Source organism: Phyllobates terribilis, unplaced genomic scaffold (assembly GCF_046119375.1).
Source record: "Phyllobates terribilis strain yellow unplaced genomic scaffold, ASM4611937v1 Scaffold_12__6_contigs__length_324123572, whole genome shotgun sequence".
Lineage (NCBI taxonomy): Eukaryota > Metazoa > Chordata > Amphibia > Anura > Dendrobatidae > Phyllobates > Phyllobates terribilis.
Window position 1 is genome coordinate 119,042,804 of NW_027362772.1, and position 22,352 is coordinate 119,065,155.

The following is a 22,352-nucleotide window of genomic DNA, read 5'->3' on the forward strand; positions in this document are numbered from 1 at the left end:
TCGCAGGTTAACAGCAGCTCAGATTAGAGACCAGGTCAATGCCACACAGAGTTCTTGCAGCAGACACATCTCTACAACAACTGTTAAGAGGAGACTTTGTGCAGCAGGCCTTCATGGTAAAATAGCTGCTAGGAAACCACTGCTAAGGACAGGCAACAAGCAGAAGAGACTTGTTTGGGCTAAAGAACACAAGGAATGGACAGTAGACCAGTGGAAATCTGTGCTTTGGTCTGATGAGTCCAAATTTGAGATCTTTGGTTTCAACCACCATGTCTTTGTGCGACGCAGAAAAGGTGAACGGATGGACTCTACATGCCTGGATCCCACTGTGAAGCATGGAGGAGGAGGTGTGATGGTGTGGGGGTGCTTTGCTGGTGACACTGTTGGGGATTAATTCAAAATTGAAGGCATACTGAACCAGCATGGCTACCACAGCATCTTGCAGCGGCATGCTATTCCATCCGGTTTGCGTTTAGTTGGACCATCATTTATTTTTCAACAGGACAATGACCCCAAACACATCTCCAGGCTGTGTGAGGGCTATTTGACCAAGAAGGAGAATGATGGGGTGCTGCGCCAGATGACCTGGCCTCCACAGTCACCAGACCTGAACCCAACTGCAGAGTGAAGGCAAAAGGGCCAACAAGTGCTAAACATCTGGGAACTCCTTCAAGATTGTTGGAAGACCATTTCTGGTGACTACCTCTTGAAGCTCATCAAGAGAATGCAATGCAGTCATCAAAGCAAAAGGTGGCTACTTTGAAGAACCTAGAATATAAGACATATTTTCAGTTGTTTCACACTTTTTTGTTAAGTATATAATTCCACATGTGTTAATTCATAGTTTTGATGCCTTCAGTGTGAATGTACAATTTTCATAGTCATGAAAATACAGAAAAAAAATTAAATGAGAAGGTGTATCCAAACTTTTGGTCTGTACTGTAATACAGTATATAGATAGATATATAGATATAGAGATATAGATATATATAGATATAGTCCCTTATTCTGGGCTCCATCCTGGTATATGTCCTCCATTCAGCCACTGTTCTTTAATGCACAGAAAAGATAAACTATTATAACTCACCTCCCCTCCTTCCCACCCCCCGCCATGTAGCGCCCTCTTCTGAAGCTGGCAGCTGAATTCAGCGTGAGCGATGGGAGCACATGAAGTCACTGCCATGTGCCCGTCACATGCACACCGACGTCAGCTTCTGGACTTTGATTGTCCGGCAGAGTATACTGCCGTGCACGTACCCTAGTATGTGTGCTGCAATACACTTCAGATGTATGTGCATCAGAGATCGTTATGACCCTGTTAGGGACCATGACGTTGTAGTGGGCTTCATACAGCCTGATAAAAATTTTAAACTAAGAACCTCACATTCAGTTTTGTACATTTTTGCTTAGATCAATGTATGGTTTTTGGATGTGTGGTTCACGTCTTTTATTTCTTTTTCTACGGCACTGGCATATAGCACAATTTATCTGTGTAGTAAATTCACTATTGACTATTGGTTACTGTCAGGGAGATATTAATGTCAGGGAGGTGTTCAGAAAATATTAACCCTTTCTCCCCCCTGAAGCCACCCTCACCCGTCCCTTATACATCATTTGTCAGGATAAGAGCTGACACTCCACGTAGCTGTCTGTGTGCCAGTCTCAGCACACAGGAAAAGCGGCTAATTATTCAGATGCTGGCACAAAAAGAAGGCTACAGGACCCACTTAACACATGAATGCATTTCCTCTTAACACAGACCTGGGATAGATTGACACCTTCCAGCATAGGGGTAGAGATGAAAAGAAGGAGGAAATGGCTTGTTTACTCTACATAAGAGTTTAACAATTCCCCAGCTGCAGACTGCAGGATTTTCGGCACCGATACGAAATATGGAATATTGTTGGCTCTGTAAGTCCGATAATGGATGCGCCATTTCTTGGGCGGCTGACGGCTGGTGTTTCTAGCCTGGGAGGGGGCCAAACCAGGGGAGGAGTCCTGAGGAGATAATTTGCATATTCCCACTGCATTTTGGGGTAAGTGAAGAGTCTCCGCGAGCTCAAAGAACACTGGATTTTGGCTGTTGGAGCTGAAAAGAGGACATCGTTAAACCAGGGGAGGAGTCCTGAGGAGATAATTTGCATATTCCCACTGCATTTTGGGGTAAGTGAAGAGTCTCCGCGAGCTCAAAGAACACTGGATTTTGGCTGTTGGAGCTGAAAAGAGGACATCGTTAAACCAGGGGAGGAGTCCTGAGGAGATAATTTGCATATTCCCACTGCATTTTGGGGTAAGTGAAGAGTCTCCGCGAGCTCAAAGAACACTGGATTTTGGCTGTTTGAGCTGAAAAGAGAACATCGGTAAACCGCGCGCCGGGAGGCGCGCGCATTTTGAAGCTTTTTTTTTAAGCTTTTTTCACTGTTTTCAGAACATTAACAATAAGAACATGGAAGAGTCCAGGAGCCATTTGGTGAGCTGCATATCCTGCTACATGTTCACAGACTTGCCAGTGGAAAAGCCAAACTTCACATGCCAGAAATGCAAGCTTGTGTCCCTGTTGGAGGAAAAGTTGCGAAATCTAGAAGAGAGGTTAACTACCTTGAAAATCATTAAGGAAGGTGAAGAGTTCTTAGACAGAGCAGAATTATCTCTTCATGATTCAGAAAGAGAAGAAATTCGAACTGCACCTGACGAAACAGAGGAATGGAAGCATGTGACCCACAGAAGCAGGAGGATCGAGAGGCAGTCAGCACCCATACTGCTCAGGAACCAGTACCAGGCTCTCACGCAGGAGAACCATGAAGAAATACAGCAAAATAAGACTTTGCCAGCAATGAATAACCTTGTAAGCCCTCAGAATCCTCCTGGATGGAGAAAGAAGAATGTTGTGAAGAAAAAACGGAGAGTGGTGGTCATGGGGGATTCCCTGTTAAGAGGAACAGAGGCCGCTATCTGCAGACCAGACATAACCTCAAGAGAAATGTGCTGTCTTCCAGGAGCAAAAATTAAAGATGTGTCTGACAGGATATCAAGACTCTTCAGACCTACAGATCACTACCCATTCCTGCTAATACATGTGGGGACAAATGACACCGCAAGAAAGGACCTGGAAACCATCTGCAGTGACTTTGAAGACTTAGGCAAGAAAGTGAAAGAATTGGGAGCGCAGGTGGTCTTCTCATCCATCCTCCCAGTGGATGGCCATGGAACAATGAGGTGGAATAAGATTCTACAGGTGAACAACTGGCTACGTCGATGGTGCCGTCAACAAGGATTTGGATTTCTGGATCACGGAATGAATTACCTATACGATGGACTACTTGCTAGAGATGGGGTGCACCTTACGAAGACTGGAAAACATGTAGTTGGAAGTCGCCTTGCTACACTCATCAGAAGAGCTTTAAACTAGAACAATGTGGGAAGGGAAGCAAAAGGCCAGAAAAAGCCATACAGCTGACAAATACTATTGAGATCTCTGCTACTGGAAGTGGAAAGGAAGAACAAAGACAAAACAATTTAAATAATAAAAATATGGGAGGAAGAGAAACCAATCACAAACTAAAATGTTTTTATACAAATGCACAAAGCATGGGCAACAAACAAGGAGAATTGGAACTACTAATGCAGGAAAAGGAATATGATGTCATTGGAATCACTGAAACTTGGTGGGACGATACACATGATTGGAATAAAAGGCTAAAAGGATACAACTTATTTGCAAGAAACAGACTTGATAAACGAGGAGGAGGTGTTGCATTGTATGTTAGAAAAGCGTATATCTGCACAGAGATTGAAGCTTCAGAGACTGGGAGTTCTCTGTGGAAACTGTTTGGGTAAGAATACAAGGAGAGAACAACGGAAAGGACACCATTGTAGGCATTTACTACAGGCCACCTGGGCAAGCTGAAGATATGGATGAACTCTTTATGTATCAAATGACCAAGTTCTCCAAAAAATATGACGTAGTGGTCATGGGAGATTTCAACTATCCAGACATTTGTTGGGAATCTCTCTCAAGTAAAACTAACAGGTCAAGCAAATTCTTATCCTCTCTTGCTGACAACTTTATCTTCCAAAAGGTAGGGGAGAAAACAAGGGGATCTGCTACTTTGGATCTAATCCTTATAAACAGGGAGGAAATGGTGGCTGGGACCCTAGGAGGCAGCGATCATGCTATTATAGAATTTTGGATAACTAGAGGAGGAAGACATGTGAAGACTCAAACTTCAAGGTTAGATTTTAGAAAGGCAGATTTTAAGAGACTCAGAAAGAGAATAGGAGGGATCCAATGGCTGGATGTCCTTAAGGACAAAAATGTCCAGGAAGGATGGGAAATTTTTAAAAATGAGATTCTCAAAGCACAATCGTTAACAATCCCAAAAAGTAGGAAGAATGGGAAGCATTTAAGGAAACCAGGATGGATGAACACAGAACTTAAACACATGCTAAAAAGAAAGAAAGAAATGTTTATTAAATGGAAAGAGGGAGGCATATCTAAAGAAGATTATAATGCAGTCTGCAGATCCTGTAGGGCACGTATCAGGTTAGCTAAAGCTGACAATGAATTAAGGCTTGCAAGAGATGTCAAAAGTAAAAGAAAAGTCAAAGATGCTATAGGATTTTTACAGGATGAAAATGGAGAAATGGTAAGAGAGGATGTTGAGAAGGCCGAACTTTTTAATTCCTATTTTGCATCTGTTTTCTCTCAGAAAGAAAATGTAACATCAACTGATCTTCACTGTCCTTTTAAAGGAATAGAGGAATCAAAGTTATCTGTAAACAGAAAGATTGTGAGGGAATATTTAGCTAACATAAATGAGTTCAAGTCTCCAGGTCCAGATGAATTACACACCAGAGTACTGAAGGAGATCGTAGAAGAAATTTTAGAACCACTCTCCATAATCTTTGAAAAATTCTTGGAGAACAGAAGTCCCAGAAGACTGGAGAAGAGCAAATGTTGTTCCTATCTTCAAAAAGGGGAAGAAGGTGGACCCAGGGAACTATAGGCCGGTGAGTCTGACTTCTATACCAGGAAAGATCTTTGAACAAATTATTAAACAACATTTATGTAAGTACATGGATAAGAATGAAGTGATTAACCAGAGTCAGCATGGGTTTGTAACTAACAAGTCATGTCAGACTAACTTAATTTCCTTCTATGACAGAATCACTGACTGGGTGGATCAGGGAAATGCCGTAGATATAGTATATCTTGACTTCAGCAAAGCATTTGACAAAGTATCTCACACCATCCTTGTTGAAAAAATGACCAAGTATGCAATGGACCAGGCAACTGTTAGGTGGATTCATAACTGGCTTAGTGATCGGACTCAAAGGGTGGTTGTAAATGGCTTCACATCCAGCTGGATGAATGTCTCAAGTGGGGTACCACAGGGCTCCGTCCTGGGACCTGTATTGTTCAACATCTTTATCAATGATTTAAATGAAGGAATTGAGGGTAAACTGATTAAATTTGCTGATGACACAAAGCTAGGAGGGATAGCTAATACTAGAGAAGAGAGAGAGAGGATTCAAAAAGACCTAAATAAACTGGAGCAGTGGGCAGCAACCAACAGAATGATTTTTAACAGGGAAAAATGCAAAGTACTACATCTGGGCAATAAAAATGAAAAAAGCATATACAGAATGGGAGGAATAGAGCTAAGCAACAGTACATGTGAAAAAGACTTAGGTATACTAATAGATCATAGAGTAAACATGAGTCAACAGTGTGATGCAGCAGCAAAAAAGGCAAATACAATTCTGGGATGTATTAACAGAAGCATACAGTCTAGATCACGTGAAGTCATTATCGGTCTTTACTCCTCTTTGGTCAGACCTCATCTGGAATACTGTGTACAGTTTTGGGCACCACATTTTAAAAAAGACATTGACAAACTGGAGCAAGTTCAGAGAAGAGCGACCAGAATGGTGACTGGTCTGCAAACCATGTCCTATGAGGAACGGTTGCAGGATTTGGGAATGTTTAGCTTGCAAAAAAGAAGACTGAGAGGAGACTTAATAGCTGTCTACAAATATGTCAAGGGCTGTCACATTGTAGAAGGATCATCTTTATTCTCATTTGCACAAGGAAAGACTAGAAGCAATGGGATGAAACTAAATGGGAGGAGACACAGATTAGATATTAGAAAAAACTTTTTGACAGTTAGGGTGATTAATGAGTCGAACAGGCTGCCACGAGAGGTGGTGAGTTCCCCTTCAATGGATGTCTTCAAACAGAGGCTGGACAGACATCTGTCTGAGATGATCTAGTGAATCCTGCTTTGAGCAGGGGGTTGGACCAGATAACCCAGGAGGTCCCTTCCAACTCAACCATTCTATGATTCTATGATTCTATGATTCAATATTCATGGCACCCTTCCTGGGCCATTAATATCAGCCCCCAGCTGTCTGCCGAGCCTTTACTAGCTATTCAAAGAGGGGGGACCCCACGTCATTTTTTTGGGGGGTCCCCCATTTTAATAGCTAGTAAAGGCTAGGTATTCAGCTGGGGGCTGATATTAGTAGCCTGGGAAGCTTTGTGGGTATTACCCCCTTCCCAGGCTTCAAACATCAGCCCCAGCCATCTGCTTAATCTCTGCTAGAGACTAAAATTACAGGGAACCCCACGCCAATTTTTTTTTTTTTTTTTTTTTTTTTTATTAAATCCTTTATTTTAACACTAAATGACAAGTACAGTAACCAACACTGTCACTGTACTTATTATATATGTGACTGACATGTTTCTATCTAATCTATGTGTGATTCTCTATTCTTTCTGTTCTAAATTGTCGGGTACCGGTGTATGCCGCTGATGAATGGCCGGCCAGCTTTTTTAAAGAGACGGGTGCATGAAAATCGGAGGGCACTAGTGTGTTCCAAGTGTCCTGCTATGTTTTCATGCTCCCTCCTATATACCCTACCTGCCTGTCTGCCTATATATTCTGCCTGCTTGACGTTTAATTGAGCACTGTTCCCATCGATTTGGGCAATTTTTGACCTTCTGCAGACCGCCGGGGGAGACAACCAGAAAAATGCTCGCGTTTCCCATAGACTTAAAGTGGGCTCGTTGCTCGGGTCGAGCACCCGAGTATTCCAATGTGCTCGACCTGAGCTTCGCGCACCCGAGCATTTTAGTGCTCGCTCATCACTAATTTTGAAAAATTGGACTTTTCTGAATGCGGAGATAACACATGTTAAAAAATTAAAAAATACACCTATTTTAAATGGGGGGGGGGGGAGAGGGTGATTTGGACACTTATGTTTTTTCTATTGTTTTTTCATATTTCTTAAAACTTTTTTAAGAAATAGTCTCCTTTGAAGCCAGGCCGCAGGCAGGGTTTCAAAGGTGCTCTATAATAACAGGCACAAGGTTATCAGCTGACCCTCGGCTGTCATGAAAACCCATCGGTGCCCCGTGTTCAAGTAATGCGTGACAATGGGAGGAAAGAATGACAAGCAAGCATCTGGGGTATGTTACTTGCTGCTGTCAGATTGTTAAATGACAATCGTCAGTGGCAGGTCTTGGCTGTAATACACAGCCATCACCTGTCGGGTATGGGGTGGGCTTGCTGCGAGTGCTTGCTTCATACACCCACTTATGACAAGTGCCTTACAAGTACGGTGAAGGTTTAAGGGCATTGCTCACAACAAATGGCATTGTTGGATATATATATATATATATATATATATATATATATAAAATTATATTTGGTCAAGACAGGTTGAACTTGATGGACCTGTGTCTTTTTTCAACCTATGTAATTTAGCAGGAAATCAAGATCTTTAAAGTCGTTCGTAATCCTTACAGAAAGCGAATATCTTTACAGAGCTATTTGATTATTATGGTAGAATCAAATAATCAATGATTTTTTCAGATGTAGAGTGATACTTTTTTAATTTAGTATATTTGCTCAAATTTACATAGTTTTCTACTTTAGAGAATAAATGGAACTTTGCACAAGTCAATGCTAAACTGGACATTGCTGTACAAAAGAAGTAATAGAACAAAAAAATGAGTATTGCATTATTAGAAAGCGTTTGCACACAGTCATCAGGGAGACTGACTGCAAAATATGTATCATCTGCATCCTCAAATAGCTCCGATGAAATGTGTCCTTCACACACTTACATGTAAACACAGGAGCATTGTATGAGAGCCCTGTAAACATAGTGTTTTAACTATGCGTACTTCATTTAAAAAATATTATTTCCAAGTACAGTGAAATATAAGATTACGTTGTATATAAATCGCTATTAAACTCTTATATAAACTGAGGCTTTTTTTTTTTTTTCGGAAATTGCACAAACAAATTAAAATGCCAGACAAGCAGCACATTACTCTACAGAGTTGTGTGGAACGGTAATTAAAACGATGTGTGCTGGGTGCCTCAGCTTGCACTACTAAAGGAATACATAAATATCAACTGGAAGAATTCATCTACATAAATGAAATGATTTTTCAGCAAAGTAACTTCATAAACCTTCTGAATGACATAGTAAGGAATAAGCAGCAAGCAACCACAAAACTGAAATGGTGAGAAGATAGGGCTTCTGTGTCTACAAATGTCACATTGCACAAGGAAAAACAGTTTTGCAAACCTGTTAGTTGAGCGAAGTGTAGAAATGTTCACGTCCTGCTGCTATAACAGACTGGAAGGCTCACTCCACTGATGTATGAAAGGGGCGATGTGTAGGGGAAACTTTTATAGATCTCATTTTACTACTGAGGAATGTGGTCAAGGCCTCTGCACTGTCACTGGCAGACACTCCCTCCCAGGATACAAAGTATGCTGTAATGTCTTATCAATTTATCTGCAGCAACAACATCTTTCCAAACCATAAGCCCTCACAGTTAACTCTTTCAACTAAGTTAAATTGTAACATTGCAGCTGGATATTCACTATATTTCTTGTTTTCTGTAAGTTATACATTTACCTCTGTGAGCACACAGTGATCATTAACCCCTTTACCCCCGAGGGTGGTTTGCACATTAATGACCAGGCCAATTTTTACAATTCTGACCACTGTCACTCTATGAGGTAATTACTCTGGAATTCTTCAACGGATCCCCCTGATTCTGAGACTGTTTTTTCGTGACATATTGTACTTCATGATTGTGGTAAAATTTCTTCGCTATCACTTGCGTTTATTTGTGGAAAAAAAACGGAAATTTGGTGAAAATTTTGAAATTTTCAAAATTAGAATTTTTATGCCCTTAAATCAGAGATACCGTACAGACCAAAAGTTTGGACACACCTTCTCATTTAAAGATTTTTCTGTATTTTCATGACTATGAAAATTGTACATTCACACTGAAGGCATCAAAACTATGAATTAACACATGTGGAATTATATACTTAACAAAAAAGTGTGAAACTACTGAAAATATGTCTTATATTCTAGGTTCTTCAACGTAGCCACCTTTTGCTTTGATGATTGCTTTGCACACTCTTGGCATTCTCTTGATGAGCTTCAAGAGGTAGTCACCGGAAATGGTCTTCCAACAATCTTGAAGGAGTTCCCAGAGATGCTTAGCACTTGTTGGCCCTTTTGCCTTCACTCTGCGGTCCAGCTCACCCCAAACCATCTCGATTGGGTTCAGGTCTGGTGACTGTGGAGGCCAGGTCATCTGGTGTAGCACCCCATCACTCTCCTTCTAGGTCAAATAGCCCTTACACAGCCTGGAGGTGTGTTTGGGGTCATTGTCCTGTTGAAAAATAAATGATGGCCCAACTAAACGCAAACCGGATGGAATAGCATGCCGCTGCAAGATGCTGTGGTAGTCATGCTGGATCAGTATGCATTCAATTTTGAATAAATCCCCAACAGTGTCACCAGCAAAGCACCCCCACACCATCACACCTCCTCCTCCATGCTTCACGGTGGGAACCAGGCATGTAGAGTCCATCCGTTCACCTTTTCAGCGTCGCCCAAAGACACGGTGGATGGAACAAAAGATCTCAAATTTGGACTCATCAGACCAAAGCACAGATTTCCACAGGTCTAATGTCCATTCCTTGTGTTCTTTAGCCCAAAAAAGTCTCTACTGCTTGTTGCCTGTCCTTAGCAGTGGTTTACTAGCAGCTATTTTACCATGAAGGCCTGCTGCACAAAGTCTCCTCTTAACAGTTGTTGAAGAGATGTGTCTGCTGCTAGAACTCTGTGTGGCATTGACCTGGTCTCTAATCTGAGCTGCTGTTAACCTGCGATTTCTGAGGCTGGTGACTCGGATAAACTTATCCTCAGAAGCAGAGGTGACTCTTCGTCTTCCTTTCCTCGGGCGGTCCTCATGTGAGCCAGTTTCTTCGAAGCGCTTGATGGTTTTTGCAACTGCACTTGGGGACACTTTCAAAGTTTGCCCAATTTTTCACACTGACTGACCTTCATTTCTTAAAGTAATGACGGCCACTCGTTTTTCTTTACTTAGCTCCTTTTTTCTTGCCATAATACAAATTCTAACAGCCTATTCAGTAGGACTATCAGCTCTGTATCCACCAGACTTCTGCACAAGACTAGTGTTGAGCCACCCCCGTAGTGTTCGAGTTCGGTTCGGTTCGTCGAACACCCGTGTGTTCGCCGAACTGTTCGTCGAACTGTTCGTCGAACACCTTCGAACACCGTTAAAACCAATGGCAGGCAAACAAAAACACATAGAAACACATAGAAAACACCTTCAAAGGTGTCCAAAAGCTGACAAACTGCTCAGAAGACACAACTAACACATGGAAAAGTGACAAGTACATATAGTCATGCGAAAATAAAAGAGGTGGAGGAGTAAAAGGAGGGGGAGACACAGATATAGGCATGTCATGCCCTTCTAAAATCCAAAAAGTGAGAAGCCGACACGGCCAGTCCGCTCCTGCCCGTGCCACCTCCGTGTCGCCGGGTTTGTGCCAGAGCCGCGGTGAACCCTGATGGCCAGCACCCTCTCCCAATACTGGTGCCTGTCCGCTGGTGGGTCGAGCGAGCCCCCCTGTGGTGGAGGCAGCTCTAAGCTTTTTAATTTAAATTGTCTCTCTAATTTGAATGAATACACTTTAAATCCATTTACAAGGATCTATTGGAGGGCAAGTCTCATGCCAGCAGCCGCGTAATTCCAGCTCCAGTAGCGTCCACTAAAGCTGCTGCAGTTAAAAAGCTTTTATAAGGATCGAGCTCGGCTGTCCACCGCAAGGCATCCTACTGCCAGTCCCAGCCCCTATGCCTTGGGGTGCCTCCTGATGCTCTTCACTGAGTATCCCATGGTCCCGAACATTTCCTTTGAAAAAATTAAGTGTCTAAACTACAGGTGGTGTAGCTTGCTTAACAGCCGGGATAATCCGCTGACTAGCAGACACTGCTACTAGGCACAAAGTATTTCCTGGGCTAGATGCAGTTAAAAATTTGTAATTAGATACTCTCGTTGGATGCTGAGAAAGCATTCCATAGAGTCTCCTGGCTAGAGATGAGCGTTGTTCTACTCGAACTGTTCGCCAATCTCAAATTCGAGCTGTTTTGGGCGGTGTTCGAGCCGGTCGGCGAACACGAACAATTTGAGAAAAATTCGGCTGTTCGAGGTTATGTTCGATAACTGTTCGTGCACCAAAATCATAACTGGATTTTTTCTCAGTAATGATGAAAATTAATGTTAATACGCAGTTTGAGTGTACAGCGGGGTGGGGGGAGGGGCAGGGGATGGATCTCTGCAGGAACAATGAAGATCTCCATTTTTTTTTCTCTTTCCCGCATTTGCAGTGGGGAGGTGCAATCTGTCAGCCTATCAGCAGCGCACACACGGAGCGAAGTGCTTTTTTTCACACAAGCAAGGGCATGTGTGATTGGCAGTGTATGTCACATGTCCTTGCCCTATAAGACCAAGCCATTTTCCCCGTCGCCACCATTTTCTCACTGCTGCAGCTGCGTGTTAGACGGCACCGCTGTTGCTGTGTGTGCTATACCTTGTTAATTTCAAGCCAATTTTCGCACAAATATACAGATAGCTTGGGAGTAGGGAATAGTTGTGATTGCAGTCCTTTTAAGGACTAGGTTACAGCATTTCCTACGACTTTTATCAGGCAGGTCTGTGCTCTTAAATAGATAGATTGTGGGAGTAAAGACTAATTGTAATTGGAGTCCTTTTCAGGACTAGGTTACATGAGTTCCTATCAGTTTTTGCCAGGCAGGTCTGTGCCAGTGCTGTGCAAGTTTTTTTCACAGCATTTGGCTGAATCTAGCAAAGCTAATCCTTTTTGGCCTATTGCAGAGTGTGTTAGTCAGTGGAGTAGCCTATCTGTGTTGCAAGATATACCACCTGTGTATAGAATACCAATTTTTTTACTGCACCTAGTGAAGTAAAATCTTTTGGGCATAGCATCATTCTATTAGTCCATCTATACTGACCTCCATCAGGTTGCAAACTGAATATAATTTTTTTCTGCATCTAGCTCTGAAAAAATATTTGGGCTTCTAGCAGTGTGTGGGACTTGGTCTATTAGTCCATCTATACTGACCTCCATCAGGTTGCAAATTAAAAATAATTTTTTTCTTCATTTAGCTCTGAAAAAATATTTGGGCTTCTAGCAGTGTGTGGGACTTGTTCTATTAGTCCTTCTATACTGACCTCCAGCAGGTTGCAAATTGAATATAATTTTTTTCTGCATCTAGCTCTGAAAAAATATTTGGGCTTCTAGTGGTGTGTGGGACTTGGTCTATTAGTCCATCTATACTGACCTCCATCAGGTTGCAAATTAAAAATAATTTTTTTCTGCATCTAGCTCTGAAAAAATATTTGGGCTTCTAGCAGTGTGTGGGACTTGGTCTATTAGTCCATCTATACTGACCTCAATCAGGTTGCAAATTAAAAATAATTTTTTTCTTCATTTATCTCTGAAAAAATATTTGGGCTTCTAGCAGCGTGTGGGACTTGGTCTATTAGTCCATCTATACTGACCTCCATCAGGTTGCAAATTAAAAATAATTTTTTTCTGCATCTAGCTCTGAAAAAATATTTGGGCTTCTAGCAGTGTGTGGGACTTGGTCTATTAGTCCATCTATACTGACCTCCATCAGGTTGCAAATTAAAAATAATTTTTTTCTGCATCTAGCTCTGAAAAAATATTTGGGCTTCTAGCAGTGTGTGGGACTTGGTCTATTAGTCCATCTATACTGACCTCCATCAGGTTGCAAACTGAATAAAAAAATTTTCTGCATCTAGCTCTGAAAAAATATTTGGGCTTCTAGCGGTGTGTGGGACTTGGTCTATTAGTCCATCTATACTGACCTCCATCAGGTTGCAAATTAAAAATAATTTTTTTCTGCATCTAACCCAGCCAATAGTTTTGGCCTAATACCACAGTTTGGCCACTCAGCTCTGCTCGGTTACCATCCATTGTTTTTTTGTGCAAACAACTCCAGAGTTGTGAATTAGTTAACCACCAAAATGAGTGGAAAAAGGCCTGCTGCTGGTGGAAAGGGGAATAGGCGTGTTGGGAAGGGGAAAAAAGGTTGTGTCCGTGGGGTAGGTGCAGAAGAAAGACCATCTTCCAGCCAAACTAAAATGTCTACTTCTTTTAGCGGACAATGTGATAAGATCCCTTTCTTACGGCCACGCCAATCGCTACAAATTCCAGATGAGGCACAAAAACAGCAGGTGCTTCAACGGATATCAAGTGCTCCTTTAAGTGGGCTCTCCTCCACATCAACTTCAACATCACAAATACTCCAGTCCTCAAAGGTGTCACCCAAATCGCACTTGCTTCCTCACAGCTCCCAAATCTCCAGCTGCCCGTCTGAGTATGAGGTAGAACAGATGGTTGAGTCTGCAGAGCTGTTTACTCATACTATAGCCTGGGAATCAGAGGTCGACTCCAGCGCTTCTGTGAATCCAGACGAGGAAATGATCTGCACTGATGCCCAGAATCTTTATGAGTCGGATCCAGGACCAGACGCAGAAGGTTCTGACCATAATGTAGACCCTCATTCCCAAACTGTAACTCCTGTTGGTGGAGACAATGAGGAAGACGATGATAAGACTCAAATACCTGATTGGAGCGACAACTTTAGTTTTTTGTCAGGGCAGGAACAGGTTGGCTCTGAGGACGACGGGTGTGATAACGCACAGGGTGATGATGATGAGGTCGGAGATCCCACTTACTGTCAACCCACAGTCAGCCAAGAGATGAGGTCAGCAGAGGAGGTGGAGGAAGATGCTAGTGACGACGAGGTCAGGTTGCGCCTTCCTGGACAGAGACGTAGTACTGGAAGCACGTCAACAACTGCATCCTCAAACACAACTCTGCCTCTCACCACAAGTCGTGGTGGCTCTTCAGGTCGCATGGGTGCTAAGCCTTGCATAGCCTGGGCATTTTTTCAGATCGATAAAGATGACCCAACTCGTGTTATCTGTAACATTTGTCAGCAAAAGCTAAGTAGAGGCCAAAAAATACATAGTTTGAGTACTTCATGCATGAACCGGCACATGGACATGAAGCATAAGTTGCAGTGGGAAGCTCAGTGTGCTACAATGCGGTCTAGCCGGCCGGGCCAACCACCGTCTGCCATATCTTGTGCATCCGCGGCCTCTTCATCCTCTGTGACTGGGGGGACAGCAGTCACACCTGTTTTGGGGCGCAGACCTGCCACCTCTTTACCCGCAACAGCCAGCTTGATTGGCAGGTCATCATTTTCTTTGGAGGTGGTAACACCAGCTGGTCTTGAGCGCTGTCCGACATCGATAGCACCACCTTTGGATCAAGGCAACCTAACATGTCCGCCTGCATCTTCCTCACAGACCGGCAGTTTGCCGGGGACACCCTTATCAACCCCGTCTAAGCACAATAGCCAGCCCTCGGTCCCTCAGATGTGGACAAGTAAAAGACCATTTCCTCCTAGCCATGAGAAAGCTAAGAGGTTGAATTTCACCATCTGCAAGCTCTTGGCTACAGAAATGCTGCCTTTCCGCCTGGTGGACACAGAGGATTTTCGAGACCTTATGTCCGTCGCAGTGCCCCAGTACCAGATGCCCAGTCGGCACTACTTCTCAAAGAAAGGTGTGCCTGCGCTCCACCAGCATGTCGCACACAACATCACCGCTTCTTTGAGAAACTCTGTGTGTGACAGGGTGCATTTCACCACAGACACTTGGACGAGTAGGCATGGACAGGGGCGTTACATGTCGCTGACTGGGCACTGGGTAACTATGGTGACAGCAGGACAAGGGGCTGCTGTCCAAGTCTTGCCGTCCCCACGAGTTGTGCGTCAATCCTCTTTATGTCAAAGTTCCACCACTGCTTCTGCCTCCTCAACCTCCTCTCGGTCTTCCACCTGCACCCAAAGCCTGTCTGGTCATGCCACAAGCTTTCTAACTGCGCAGAAGGGATCCTGCACACCTCCTTACTATGCTGGCAGTAGGGCTCAACGTCATCAGGCGGTTTTTACATTGAAATGTCTGGGAAATGTGAGTCACACAGCTGAGGAGTTGTGGTCAGCTCTGGAGAACCAATTTCATGAATGGTTGTCTCCACTGGACCTGAAACCAGGGAAGGCCGTGTGCGACAATGCTGCAAACCTGGGTGCGGCCCTTCGCCGGGGCAATGTCACACACGTGCCTTGTATGGCTCACGTGTTGAACCTGGTTGTCCAGCAATTTTTAGCCCACTATCCCAGACTAGATGGCCTTCTGCAGAGGGCACGGTCGCTGTGTGCTCACTTCCGCCGTTCGCATCCCGCAGCTCAGCGACTTACATCTCTACAGAAGTCATTGGGCCTGACACTTCACCGGCTAAAATGCGATGTGCCTACCCGGTGGAATTCAACTCTGCACATGTTGCAGCGACTGTGGCAGCACCGACAAGCCCTGGTGCAATACGTTCTGACGTATAGCCTGGGCCAACGAGAATCAGAGGTGGGGCAAATCACGCTGGAGGAGTGGTCTCAGATCAGGGACCTATGCACCCTTCTGCACAGTTTTGAAATGGCGACGAAGATGTTTAGTGCTGACGATGCCATTATCAGCATGACTATTCCGGTGATTTACATGCTGGAGCACATGTTAAACAGAATTCGGAGTCAGGTGGTGGCACAAGAGGAGGTGGAGGAAGTAGAGGAGGAGGAGTTGTATGCGGAAGGGCTAACATCTGCAAGGTCCAGACGGTCGGCAGCACCAGGGCGGCAGGCATGTGAGGGTGGGGGAGATGATTTTACCAGGGCGCATGGTAGCAGCCAAACTAGTGAGGAAGGTGCAGGAGCCCAGGAAGAAGTGGAGGACGAACTGATGGAAGACTCATCAGATGAGGGAGACCTTGATCACATTTCTGTTGTGCGAGGTTGGGGGGAGAGGACAGAGGAAGGAAGCATGATTGTTACCTCGCCACCAACACAACAGGGACTTGGTGCTCCTGGATGCGCAACACACATGAGTGCCTTCTTGCTGCACTACCTGCAACATGACCCTCGAATTGTGAGAATTAGAAATAATCCTGACTACTGGGTTGCCACACTGTTAGATCCCCGGTACAAAAGTAAATTTGCAGAAATTATTCCTGCCATAGAAAGGGATGCACGCATGCAGGAGTATCAGCAGAGACTGTTGCAGAATCTTACATGTGCTTTTCCACAAAATACCAGTGGTGCACGTAGTGAATCTCACAGTTCCAACTTGCCAACCGTGGGACCGTCAAGTGTTCAGCACTCAAACCATGACAGAACCACAGTATCTGCTGGTAACATCAATTTTGCGGAATCATTTCACCACTTTTTTAGCCCATCCTTTGCAAGGCCACAGGAGACAAGAAGTCTGACACATAGTCAACGCCTAGAGACGATGGTACAGGAGTATCTCCAAGTAAACATTGAAGCCACGACTGTGTCACTGGACCCTTGCTCTTTTTGGGCTTCCAATCTGGATAAATGGCCGGAGCTAGCCACTTACGCCTTGGAGATCTTGTCATGCCCCGCAGCCAGCGTTCTGTCTGAACGTGTGTTCAGCGCTGCTGGTGGTGTGCTGACAGATAAGCGCACGCGGCTCTCCACTGATAATGTAGACAGACTCACGTTCATAAAGATGAACAAATCATGGATCCGAAACGACTTTTCTACCCCTGTGTCATCCTGGGGAGAGTAAAAGCTTGATGATTGGTTAAAATCACCCTACCAACCGTTTTAAGCTTTCAAATTACTAATCATGTTTATCTGTATCTTGACTGGAAAATTATTTGGGCTTTGTAGCAGTGTGCAGCACTGATCCTATTATGCCATCTATACTAAAGCTTCACCAGATTTAAAATTAAAAATAATTTTTAGCTGCATCTAGCCCGGAAAATAATTTTGGGGCTCCGAGATGCGCAAGGCACATAAGTGCCTTCTTGCTGCACTACCTGCAGCATGACCCTCATATTGTCAGAATTTGAAGTAATCATGACTACTGGGTTGCCACACTCTTAGATCCCCCAAACTTTTCGATCAACCTTTTCATTTTAATAAAGACCAAAAAAATGGTCATTTTTGAAATTATAAGCATTAGCAGGTTGTTAGAAACTGAAATCAAACAGTTTTCAACTCAAAACTTTATTCTAGGTGATGTTACATTTTCACATAGGACCCCTTGTTCGAAAGGAGCTTCTGAACTCTCTCGTCCATTGAATTTGTCAGGTTTTGGATGGTTTCTGCTTCAATTGTTTTGCATGAGGACAGAATACCCTCCCAGAGCTGTTGCTTAGATGTGAACTGCCTCCCGCCATCATAGACACTCCTTTTAATGATGCTCCAAAGGTTCTTAATGGGGTAGAGGTCAGGGGAGCATGGGGGTCACACCATAAGTTTGTCCCCTTTTATGCCCATATCAGCCAGAGATGCAGATGTTTTATGTGCAGCATGAGATGGTGCATTATCATGCAGAAAAATGATCTTGCTGTGAAATACACGGTTCTTCTTCTTGAACCATGGCAGGAAGTGCTGTTTGAGAAAATCCACATACATTATGGAGTTCATCTTTAGCGCCTTCAGGGATCCTAAAGGGGCCGACAATCTCTCTCCCCATGATTCCAGCCCAAAACATTACTCCACCTCCTCCTTGTTGGCGCTGTAGCCGTGTTTGCGTGGGGTGTCCATCAACCAGCCATCCTCCACTCCATCCATCTGGACCATCGAGCGCTGCACGGCACTCATCCGTGAACAAAACAGTTTTGAAATCAGTCTTCATGTAATGTTTGGCCCACTGGAGCCATTTCTGCTTGTGTGAAGTGGATAGAGGAGGTCGACAGGATGGCGCATGCACAGCTGCAAACCTCTGAAGGACCCTGCATCTTGTTGTTCGGGGGACGTTGGAGGCACAAGCAGCTTCAAAAACTTGTCTGCTGCTATGACAAGGCTTTTTTGCCGCTGCTCTTTCAACCTGACGTAATTGCCTGTAGGAAAGAGTCCTCAATTTGCCCTTATCAGCACGCACACGTGTGTACTGTGAATCAGCTACATACTTCTTGATTGCCAAGACACTTCATCCTGATCATCGCACAATGTTGATTGTAGTCATGCCTTGACCTAAACACTCCACAATTTGTTGCTTCTCAGCAGCCGACACATCCTTTTTCTTTCCCATTTTGGCAGAAAATGTAGGCTGCTTAATAATGTGAGAGAGCCTTCTTAAGTAGTCTTGCCTTTCATTGGACACACCTGCCAAACTAATTAGCACAGGTGTCTGCAATTGCTTACAGTGATATAAAGAGCCCTGACACACATCACCATCAATGAGTTTAACTGACAAACAAACAAATTCTTCCCTTATCACTCCTAAACACTTTTTGTATAATAATTTGGAACGCAGTGTACATGTGCTTTTCCACAAAACACCAGTGGTTCACGTAGTGAATCTTACAGTTCTAACTTGCCAACCGTGGTCTGTATGGAGTTGTTCAATAAAGGGCCCAAAATTAAGATAACATAGATGGGAGAGGTCTCTATGAATAGGAATTCCTAAGTATTTGATACCCTGTGAGGGCCAGGCAAAGGGAAAGTTGGACTGGATGGAATCCTATATGGATTTGGGGAGGGAGACATCGAGGGCCTCAGACTTCGCTGCATTGATTTTAAAATTTTACCATGTAACAAAGTGATCTATTTCAGCCATAACAGCATGGATGGATATATGTGATTGAGTGATATATACTAGGACATCATCAGCAAATAGAGAGCACTTGTACTCGGTGCCTCCCACCTCAATCCACCTAATATTGGGGTTATGGCGAATTGATGAGAGCAGGTGCTCCGTCACTAGGATGTATAAGAGAGGGGACAGAGGACATCACTGCCTTGTCCCATTGGTGATTGTGAAAGGTGATGAAAATGTTCTGACGCACCCCCTGGGCCTTGGGACACCCGGAGCTGGACCCTTTTTGGTGGATGCTGGTGGTTGTAGTCTTCGTGGCGGCGACCCAGTTCCGTGGCTCAGGGCGGTCAAACCAGTGGCGGAACTATTTATGTGGTTTTCATGTTTAAATGTCCGACTACGCCACCCGTGGATTGCGGTCAGAGTGAACCGCCGCTACAGGGCAGACCACTGAGGCTGGTGTTGTGGGTGCAGCAGAGCGTAGCATAACTCCCCACGGGAGGAGTATAGCCTCAGGGCAGTGTATGCGGAGGATGGGGGTGATGGTGCAGGGCAGCAGCAGTAACGACACGGAGTCAGTGATGCAGTTCAGGGCCTTTACTCACAGTTCTTATTATCCAGACCACGTCTGCAGGTAACGGCTGCCCACGTTGTACTGTGCTCACCAGGTGAGGGGCTCAGACAACTCCCAGATAACTTTGGAGCACTTCACAGGACCCCCTTTGTGTGTCCTTTGTCTGGCCTTTCTTACCAACACTTCTGTCCGGCTGCCTCGGGCCTCCTCTTGGTAAACTTGGCGCCAGTTTCCCTGACCCTATGTGGTGCCTTCCTAGCGGGTGTAGCGAGGGGCTGCGCTACATAAAATGTCAGAGCCTCCGGTTTCTAGCTGAGGGTCGTTTCCTGCCTCCACTAGTTCGGGGACCGGTCTCCCCCTTTGGCCTGACCCCTCCACGCAGGTGGATTCGGGCGTGCGGTGGCGACTCGCCCGTCCGCACCCCTGGGATCCCTTCATTCCTCGTTCCTGGAGCCTTCTCCGCTCCTCTTCCTTCCTTCTCCCTCTTCCAGGCCTGGGCCTCTGTTACTAGGCCCGCCTCCGGAGCAGAGCTCATGCAGAGCCCCTGCTCCCTGCCACTTCTGCTCAGACTTCTCTGCACTGAACTAAGATGGTGCCCACCTTTTATACTCCCTTCTCAATGCACCCAGGAACTGCTTCCTCCCTGCTCCTGCACTACAGGGTTCCCCTTCCTCAGTGTTCCCTCCCCCCACTCCAGCCAGGGACAGGGACTGTCGTGCCCATCTCAGGGGCATATTGGTCGCCCTGCCCCACGGCAATGTGGTGTAATGCATGCAGGTGTCGGGTCCTGATCCACACTCCATCCTTACCTGAGAGTGAGATATCACACCTCTGGGTGAGGTGCAATACGTCTTTAGCAACCGAGCCCTCAGGGTGCTACAGTTCCATTTATCTTCAGCCTAGGTGACGTATTGCGATACAGGGCCGTGATTTTGGCTATAAAAGGGTCCCCTAGACCCCTACCCCAAGCTTTTTAAGAGAATCATATATGGCGTGCCAGGAGACTCTATGGAATGCTTTCTCAGCATCCAACGAGAGTATCTAATTACAAATTTTTAACTGCATCTAGCCCAGGAAATACTTTGTGCCTAGTAGCAGTGTCTGCTAGTAAGCGGATTATCCCGGCTGTTAAGCAAGCTGCACCACCTGTAGTTTAGACACTTAATTTTTTCAAAGGAAATGCTTCGGGACCATGGGATACTTAGTGAAGAGCATCAGGAGGCACCCCAAGGCATAGGGGCTGGGACTGGCAGTAGGATGCCTTGCGGTGGACAGCCGAGCTCGATCCTTATAAAAGCTTTTTAACTGCAGCAGCTTTAGTGGACGCTACTGGAGCTGGAATTACCGCGGCTGCTGGCATGAGACTTGCCCTCCAATAGATCCTTGTAAATGGATTTAAAGTGTATTCATTCAAATTAGAGAGACAATTTAAATTAAAAAGCTTAGAGCTGCCTCCACCACAAGGGGGCTCGCTCGACCCACCAGCGGACAGGCACCAGTATTGGGAGAGGGGGGCTGGCCGTCAGGGTTCACCGCGGCTCTGGCACAAACCCGGCGACACGGAGGTTGCACGGGCAGGAGCGGACTGGCCGTGTCGGCTTCTCACTTTTTGGATTTTAGAAGAGCATGACATGCCTATATCTGTGTCTCCCCCTCCTTTTACTCCTCCACCTCTTTTATTTTCGCATGACTATATGTACTTGTCACTTTTCCATGTGTTAGTTATGTCTTCTGAGCAGTTTGTCAGCTTTTGGACACCTTTGAAGGTGTTTTCTATGTGTTTCTATGTGTTTTTGTTTGCCTGCCATTGGTTTTAACGGTGTTCGAAGGTGTTCGACGAACAGTTCGACGAACAGTTCGGCGAACACACGGGTGTTCGACGAACCGAACCGAACTCGAACACTACGGGGGTGGCTCAACACTACTGATATCCCCAAAAAGGCCATTTGTACCACCTGCCATGACAGCATCAGCAGGGGTGACAAAATTACCAGCCTGACCACCACCAGCATGATCAGGCACATGGCAGCAAAGCACCAGACTTTGTGGGGCGAACCCCAGGGTCCACGACCAGTGTCAGCGGGTGCCACCACTGCTTCTTCCGCTGTTGTGCGTGTGACTCGCCCCCTGGGCCGTGGGGCACTCAGATCCGGGCAGTAGGGAAACGATGGGAGTAGTAGTGGCAACCCGGTTCCGTGGCTCAGGGCGGTCAGACCAATGGTAGTCCGCTATGCGCTGATGATTATGTCCGACTACGCCACCTGTGGATTTGCGTTTATTAGGAACCGCCGCTGCATGCAGACCACTGGGGCTGATGAGGTGTGCAGCTAGGGTAGTGTGACTCCCCATGGGAAGAGTGCGACCCCAGGGCAGTATAATGGATGGTGGGAGTGATGGTAGTGAGAGTCCCAGTGCTGATAGTGCTGGAGGAGCAAGGAGCACACAGACAACAGGTTGCAGTCCAGGGTCTTTACTACAACAGGTAAACTGACCCACAAACAGTCCGGCTAGGAGGGGACCTGGATGTCTGAGAGCAATTGGGAGATTGGCCCTGGTCAGGGTGAGGGTGTAGGCCTACCGTGCTTTCTGCGCTCCTTCTGGCTATCTTCTCCTTATAGGGTAACAGCCCACGGTTCCGAACTCTCCGTGTATTCTTGCCTGTATGACCTGCGACGTGGGTTCCTTTCTGCTCCCAGC

At 45.3% G+C, this 22,352-nt stretch overlaps 1 protein-coding gene across 2 annotated transcripts in view; it reads right to left on the reverse strand.

The window, feature by feature from the left end:
* LOC141172252 (3-beta-hydroxysteroid sulfotransferase-like) overlaps nt 1-22,352 on the reverse strand; it is a 146,273-nt gene that overhangs the window by 111,774 nt on the left and 12,147 nt on the right. The window contains exon 1 of one of the 2 annotated variants that reach the window (XM_073656247.1): nt 8,602-8,796. The exons of the other annotated variant lie outside the window; for it this stretch is intronic. The gene's annotated coding sequence lies outside the window, so the exon portion shown is untranslated. Of the gene's footprint in view, nt 1-8,601; nt 8,797-22,352 lie in introns of those variants that run through there. 2 annotated transcript variants of the gene reach the window in all.